The sequence below is a fragment of the Phacochoerus africanus genome, unplaced genomic scaffold (assembly GCF_016906955.1).
Source record: "Phacochoerus africanus isolate WHEZ1 unplaced genomic scaffold, ROS_Pafr_v1 Scaffold_18, whole genome shotgun sequence".
Lineage (NCBI taxonomy): Eukaryota > Metazoa > Chordata > Mammalia > Artiodactyla > Suidae > Phacochoerus > Phacochoerus africanus.
This window is the reverse complement of record NW_025927375.1, coordinates 21140-29895: the sequence shown is the minus strand read 5'-3', so window position 1 is coordinate 29895 and position 8756 is coordinate 21140. Positions and strand designations below refer to the sequence as shown.

The following is an 8756-nucleotide window of genomic DNA, read 5'->3' as shown; positions in this document are numbered from 1 at the left end:
AAGATTAAGCTGTTTTATCCTCTATAAAATGTTGCTTTTTCTATTATCCCATCTCTTTTTTTTTCTTTTCTTTTTAGGACTGCCCCTGTGGCATGTGGAAGATCTCAGGCAAAGGGCTGAATCAGAGCTGCAGCTGCAGGCCTACACCACAGCCATGGCAACACTGGATCCAAGCCACATCTATGACCTGGCCAGATCCAAAACCCACTGAGTGAGTCCAGGGATCAAACCTATACCCTCATGGAGATTATGTCAGGTCCTTAACCCACTGAGCCACAATGGAAACTCCGATTATCACATCTTTTTTTTTTTTTTGCTTTTTAGGGCCACACCTGCAACATACAGAAGTTCCCAGGCTGAGGTTGAATCAGAGCTACAGCTGCCGGCCTGCACCACAGCCACAGCAACGCAGGATCCTAGCCAGGTCTACAACTTACACCACAGCTCACGGCAACACCAGATCCTTAACCCACTGAGTGAGGCCAGGTATCGAACCAGCAACCTCATGGTTCCCAGTCAGATTTGTTTCCACTGTGCCATGACAGGAACTCCTATCTCATCTTTTTGAAAGCAGACTCCATCAATTCTGGGATGATAGCTCTGGCCCAGTTTTCAACTGGGCAGATTTTGCCCCCCCTGGAACAAATGGCAATGTCAGGGGACATTTCTGCTTATCACAATTCAGTGTTGGCATTTAGTGGGTGAGGCCAGGGATGCAGTTAAATATCATATAATATACCGGATTGCCTCTGTGACAAAGAGTGAAGTCCAAAAATGTCAATATTGTTGAGGTTGAGAAACCCTGGTCTAGACTATCAAGGAATAATGTTAAAATTTTTATCTAAAAATAAACACAAATGGCTGGGCCTGACCCTGGAATTTCTGATGGTGTAGATCTGGGATGAAGGTCAAAAATGTGCATGTCTAACAAGCTCCCAGGTGGTGCTGATGCTGCTGGTCTGGAGACAACACTCTGAGAAATACTGTTCCTGTTTATGTCCCTCATGCTCTGTCTAATCAAAGTGTTCCTTCTGCTGCTTACATCACCCCTCCTCTATCCTACCCGCAGTCTTTACTGGAGTCACAATATTGTGAATCAACTATGTGTCAATAAAACATTTTTTTAAAAAAGAAATTACCATTGTGTTTGCGGGGAGGAGGGGAGATAAGGGGATGGGTGGGGAGTTTGGGGTTAGAAGATGAAATCTATTGCATTTAGAATAGTTAAGTAATGGGGTTCTGCTCTACAGCACAGGGAACTGTGTACAGTCTCTTGGGTTAGAACATGATGGAAGATAGTATATAAAAAAGAATATATACATATATATTCTATAAAAAAGAATATACATATATATACACACACACACACAGACATACATGGAGAGATGTGAGGCCCGCAAGTTGAGATTCCTTATTATTGTTGATGTGTCTCTCCTGTTGGTAATTTTATATTTATTTCTGGGTCAGTGGTCATGACTGTTTTTTATTTTTACTATTTTTTTTTTCGTTTTAAGGCCACCCCTGTGGCATATAGCCACAGCCAAAGCAAATCCAGATCCAAACCACATCTGTGACCTATGGCGAGGCATAGCTTGTGGCAACACTGGATTCTAAACCCACTGAGTTATGCCAGGGATTGAACCACATCCTCACGGAGACAATATCTGGTTCTTAACCCACTGACAACAGGAACTCCCAAGGACATTTTCTTAACCCAATAAAGAATAGGTATTTTAAAACTGTTACAGACAGCAGAAATTGACAGAATACAGTAAATCAACTACAATAAAAAAAATTTAACCAAAAAACCCCACTACAGCCAGCAAGATATTATACATTAAAACACATATATATTTGTGTTAAAGTCATGAATAGGCCAAGGCATTCAGCAATTTCAATCATTCTGTAATATCTTGATTAATGAAGTTGGAAAATGAGAAAAGAAAATTAATCTGAGTATGGAATATTAAAAATAATCACACCATTTGTAGGTGACATTTTAGAGACAAATGTGAAACAACAGAGACCATTAAATACAACTATTAAGTCCAGTCAGAAAGTTGAATCTGCCGCAAATAAAAAAAAATCTACAGAATAGAAAAATCTAATCACATTAGGGATAAAACAGACAATATCTGGTGCATAATAAATCTCCAGTGAGCTGTTAATGACTAATTGATGGGGCACCAGAAAATGAATAGAAGCCTGCAATTCAGGAGAAACAGCAGAGAAAAGTTAAGGATTCCCTGGAAAATAAATCTAATTGCAGAGAAGCTCTAGATTCCAAGGAGAAAGAGCACGAAACAGCAAGAGCTGGAAAAGACTTGTTTTAGTGGACGCTAAAGCAGCTTCAAAGTAGAGGGACTTCACTGTCATAGATAAATAAATATGGGACCATTCCAGGCTCAGTGTTCTAGAGGATAAGCTCACTACTCACATTCTCCCCTCTTTCCCTTCTCACTCCCCCAACCCTTCCTGGGACCCTCTCTTCAATGGTTATCACTGCAGCCTTCTGTCCTCCAGGGTCTGTCCTTGGAAGCCAGGTTCTGTTTGCACTTGACTGGGCTCAGAGAATTATAGGAAAGGAGCATCATGGACCTGTCTCAAGTTGCCAGCATCTCAGGGGGTTGGATTCTCAGAGCTGCTTATTGAATAAACTGTTCCATTGTCTTTCCACTCTCCAAACATTTCCCTCCCTCAGGGCACAGAGATAAGAGAATGGAATATTTTCAGCCAAGATGTTATCTGTGCTAGTAGCCTTGGAGGGAGATGAATTTACAACCTCCCAGGAGAAATTCTTTCTTTGGTTTGGCCTTTCTTTCTGTCTTTCTGTCTGTCTGTCTTTTTACTTCCTGCCTTCCTGCCTTCCTTCCTACCTTTCTTGCTTTTTAGGGTTCCATCCATGACATATGGAAATTCCTGGGCTAGGTGTGGAATTGCAGCCACAGTTGCCAGCCTAGGCCACAGTCAGAATGCCAGATTCAAGCCACATTTGTGAAATACACCACAGCTCACAGCAACATTAGATGCTTAACCCACTGAGGGAGGCCAGGGATTGAATGCCCATGCTCATGGATACTAGTTTGGTTCCATCTGGCTGAGCCACACAGAAACTCCTGGTGTGGCTTTAAAATTACAAGGTGTCCCCCAGAAAAAGTTGAATTACCAAAGGAACCATACTGAAACTAAGCAGGGGTCTGTGAGCTCCTAGACACACAAGCTTTTCTGTGCCCCCCATTTCTTGTTTAGGGGATAAGCTTCAGCCTCCATGACCTTCCCTGAATTCCAAAGGGCAGGTTTAGTTGCTAATCAGGGAAGAGAGCAGTTGCTGAGACCTAAGAGAAGCAGTCAAGAAACATAGTGCATCCTTGGGGCAGGGTCCTGTTCCCTCCTCAAGGAATATAGATAACAACATCTTTGACTACTTCTGCATAACAACCCCCCCCCCAATAAATGGAAGATGTTGATGAAGCATTCTTTTTTTTTTTTTTGTCTTTTTGCTATTTCTTTGGGCCGCTCCTGCGTCATATGGAGGTTCCCAGGCCAGGGGTAGAATCGGAGCTGTAGCTGCCAAGCCTATGCCAGAGCCACAGCAACACGGGATCCGAGCCGCGTCTGCAACCTACACCACAGCTCACGGCAACGCCGGATCGTTAACCCACTGAGCAAGGGCAGGGACCGAACCCGCAACCTCATGGTTCCTAGTCAGATTCGTTAACCACTGCTCCACGACGGGAACTCCCGAAGCATTCTTAATCCCTGAAAGAAGACTACCAGACCACTGAACCCCGGCTATGAAAAAAATGCAAGTTTGTCTAAACTGATCCTTATATGCAGCCTTATTTTTCATATCCAAAACTATAAAGCCACTGCCCAGTATCTCCTAAGGGGGCCACCGACTTTAGGGCATTAGCCAGCTGTGACCCTCCTTTACCTAGCAAAGCAATAAAGCTAGTTTTTTTCCTTCACCCAAAACTCTGTCTCTGCATTTCTATTCAGAACCAGTGAGAAGAGGCCAAGTTCCAGGAACAAAACCCAAGAACAAACTTTCTGTGATATTCTGTTGGGGTACAGAGATAAAAGAATGGAATATTTTCCTTTCTTTTCTTTTCTTTTCTTTTCTTTTTTTTAATAGAATAGGTCTCAATCATGCCATGACTTCACAGGGAATGGGTTCCAACAGCTCAAGTTCCTTTACATTGGTTCTCAGAGAGGGTGCTTCTCTGGGTGAAGAGAGACTAGGGACTCAAATGAACCCAAGGACCCTTCTCATTGGCTTCCTTCTTTATCTTGTTTTCCTTTACATTTTTCAGGAAGCCCTCTGGGCTCTTAGAGTGCTTAACATGCTCCATAAGTACATTCATTCTCTTGGCAAGAATCGTGCCCTTAAGCTCTTTGTTTACAACAATGCCAGCAGCATGCTGGGCTACATTGTAGACCCTTCCAGGATTGCCATGACAACATGGGTGAGATATTCCTATATAAGCAGTGCCCATTCCCTGGATGTCTACAGTATCACCTTGCTTGTAGTGTCCCATGTGTGGGGACAAAGGAACAACTCCATGGTTTCTAAAAGGCCTATAAAACATGCGGCTGTGTCCCTTCTCTTTCCCTTTGTGCTGGTCGTTTCAGTGAATTGCTGGATTAGGGTGATGCCCTCTGAAAGGTGAGAATGGAAAGTTTTGATCCACTATAATGTCTGCGCCATCAGCAGTGGAGGAAGATGAATGCCTTTCCCGCAACTGCCATTCACACACAACATCTGACCACCATATTCCATGGCCAAATGGAAATTATAAGTGGTATTAATTATAATTGGTCACATCTAAGACATGTGGAAGGGAAGTTTTTGGGCCAGCTGTTTAACTTGTGCCACAGCAGCAACCCAAGCCATTGCAGTGACAACACTGGATCCTCAACCCGCTGCACCACCAGGGAACTGCAGAAAGTGGAAATTATTAGTGGGGGTGAGTCCCAGGCACATCAAACTGAACCTTTCCAAGAACAAATTCAATGCTTTCCCTTGCTTTCTTCCATTTTGTCTTCCTTCCTTCCTTCCTTCAGAGGGATGAGATAGATGTTTTACATGACCCATTCTTTCAAAATGTTTGAATTTGTACCATGAACATGTTCTTAAGACAACTTTTTTATGGCCCCACCAGCAGCACATGGACGTTCCTGGGCCTGGAACTGAATCTGAGCTGCATCTGTGACCTATGCTGCAGCTGCACCAACACCAGATCATTTAACAAACTGCCCCAGGCCAGGCATGGAACAAACACCTCTGCAACAACCTGAGCTGCTGCTGCAGCTGGATTCTTTTGTATTATTGTTATAGCTGACTGACAATGTTTTGTTGATTTCTGCTGTACAGCAAACTGTCCCAGTTATGCCTATATATACACTCTTTTTCTCATTATCTTCTATGGTGCTCTATCACGAGTGATTGGATATAGTTCCTGTGCTATACAGTAGGACCTCATTGCATATCCATTCTAAATGTCAAGGTGTACAAGGACTAACCCCAAACTCCCAGTCCACCCCACTCCCTTGCCTCTCCCTCTTGGGAACCACTGGTCTGTTCTCCTTGTTTGTGAGTCTCTGTTCTGAGGATAGGTTCATCAGAAAGCATACATTCTTAATATCACAAAACCATCAAAGTGGAAACCTGGATTGGAAGCAACATATGAGGGAAAATATGAGGACAATTTTTAAAACAAGTTTGATGATGAGGAAACCTGACAAATCACTGTTCATAGAGAGAATATTGTGATTTGGTGATTTGGTAACCAAAAATTGATGAGTTACACAAAGTCTTCCATTTATTTTTAAAAGTAAAGTACTTAGTTTGGCTGGCAATAACCAAATACCATAAACTAAGGGGCCCTGAAACAGCAAAAACGGGGATTTAAACTTTCGTGGCTCAGCAGTCACAAATCTGACTAATATCCATGAGGATGTAGGTCCAATCCCCAGTCTTGTTCTGTGGGTTAAGGATCCTGTGTGGCCATGAGCTGTGGTGTAGGTCTCAGAGGCAGCCAGGATTCCCCATTGCTGTGGCTATGGTATAGGCTGACAGCTGCAGCTCCAATTCAATCCCTAGCCTGGGAATTTCCATAAGATGCCTGTATGCCCTTAAAAAACAAAAATAAAGAAATAAATATTTAAATAAACAAACAAACAAAAATATGTTTCTTTCAGTTCTGGAGCCTGGAAGTCTGAGAGCAAGGAGGCCAGTATGACCCAGTTCTGGTGAAGATGTTCTTCCAGGTTTCAGACTGTCCACTGCTCACTGTGTCCTCACAGGGCAGAAAACAGAGAGAAACAGCAGGTTCTCTCATGCTCTCCCAAAGGTACCAATCCCATCATGAAGGCTCCATCCCCATGACCTCATCAAATATCAGGTACTTCCTGAAAGCCCCACATCTATATACATCGCTTTGGGGCATAGGTTTCAACACAAATATTAGGGGAGTCAGACATTCAGCTCAGAACAACTGTGAATGGGGAAATGAGAGCTTCTGTTGGGAAGATGGGAAGGGCTGCTACAAAGATCAATAGTACATTTGTTCCCAGAGAGACCTGCAATACACAGTAAGTTCTGTAAGGCACCCACAGAGTAGATTCATCTTTATTACCCAAAACAGTCTTGGAGTCAATGTCTTCATTCCTAGAAATTCACTCTGCCTCAGGACAATTGATCCTTTCGTCAACAAAATAATAATGAACTTGGTTTCAAAATCTTTGAGTCTGTTTCTGTTTTGTAAGTTCTTTTTTTGCATGTGTATGTGTCTTTTTAGGGCTTCACCCATGGCAAATGGAAGTTCCCAGGCTAGGGGTGGAATTGGGGCTACAGATGCCAGCCTAATCCACAGACACAGTAACACGGGATCTGAGCTGTGTCTGTGACCTACACTACTGCTCACGGCAACGCTGGATCCTCAACCTTCTGAGCAAGGCCAGGGGTGGAACCCGCATTCTTGTGGATAGTAGTCGGGTTCATTACCACCAAGACACCATGGGAAGTCATGTTGTGTATGTATGTTCTTTTGTATCACTTTTGTTGGATGCCATATATTAGTGATCCCATATGATATTTGTTTTCTCTGTCTGACTTACTTCACTTAGTGTACTTATTTCTAGGTCTATCCATGTCGTTGCAAATGGCAAGATTTCATTTTTTATGGCTGAGTAATATACCATTTAGTTACCAAAGGGGAAATGTCATGGGGAGGGAGAAATTAGGGGCTTGGCATTGACAGATAAACACTAACATACAGAACATAGACAGGCAACAAGGACCTACTTTATAGCATAGGTTAATCTACTCAATACTGGGTAAAAACCTACATGGGAAGACATGGATATATGCATATGTATGACTGATTTACTTGGCTGTACACCTGGATGTAACACAACTTTCTAAGCCACCTAGACTCCAATAAGAGTTGTCTTCTAAAAAAACTAGTGGGGAGTTCCCATCGTGGCTCAGTGGTTAAAGAACTTGATTAGTATCCATGAGGACATGGAATCAATCCCTGGCCTTGCTCAGTGGGTTAAGGATCTGGCATTTCTGTGAGCTGTGGTGTAGGTCACAGATGGGGCTCAGATCCCAAGTTGCTATGGCTGTGGCGTAGGCCAGTGGCTATAGCTCTGATTTCATCCCTGGCCTGGGCATCTCCATATGCCATGGTACAGCCCTAAAAAAAGAAGAGAGAAAAAAAACTAATGAAGTTGCATGAATGACACAAAGGACTTTTCCAGATCCAAGATTCCATGATTAAAATCTGATTGTCTAAGCTTATTTCCAAAAAGGAGCTCAGATTTGGTTTTCTTCTTTTAACTAACACTCAAGAGCCCACATTGTGGTATAGACTTGCTAAACACAGTCAAACCAAACTTGGCCAAATACAGCTCATGGCTGCCAGAGAGATACAGTCAAGATTTGACAAAAGAAGGGATGAGAGTGACTCAGTGAGGAAATGGACTGGAAGATATCTTTAAAAAAGAAGTTCAGATAGTTGCTTATCAATGTAATCACAGGTAACATATTTTTCTCCCTGAGAATTTTATACACTTTTTTCAAAATTTTATGGCTGTACCTCCACTATGTGGAAGTTCCTGGTCCAGAGATCAATCCTGAGCTGCAGCTGCACCCTAGGCCACAGCTAGAGCAATGCCAGGTCCTTTAACCTACTGCACCAGGCCAGGGATCCAACCCACACCTCCAAAGTGATGTGAGCCACTGCAGTCAGACCTTAACCCACTGCACCACACCAGGAACTCACACCTATTCGTTATTTGGTCAAGATTTCATCTAGGAAAGGAAAGCTACCATTTGAATGACATACATTAATCTTGGAGGAGGCAATTTTCTCTGAACACCATGCCACTGCTTTATAAGACTGGCAGTATTCCTTCTATATTTTAATTGAGGTAAGACGCTATACAATGACACGCACAATCTTAAACACATAAAGAACTTGAATGATGTATACACGCATGTAGCTACCTACCTAGATCGAGATACAAAACACTTTCATCCCCCAGAATGTGCCTTTGTGCCCTGTCCCAATGAATACATCCCCACCCCAAGGTGCCCACTCTCCTGACTCCATTCTCCATCAGTTGGCTTTGCCTGCTCTTAGATTCCATCAAAGAGAGACCATATAACAAACACACATCCATGCCTTTAACAATTTTGTCTTTGAGGCTTGTCCATGCTGTTGTGCATGGCACTAATTTGGTCTTTTCAT

The 8756-nt window shown here is 42.9% G+C and overlaps 1 pseudogene; it reads right to left on the bottom strand.

The window, feature by feature from the left end:
• Nucleotides 1–4147: 4147 nt before the first annotated feature.
• On the bottom strand, nucleotides 4148–7030 carry LOC125119210 (60S ribosomal protein L21-like; annotated as a pseudogene).
• Between the last annotated feature and the right edge of the window lie 1726 nt (nucleotides 7031–8756).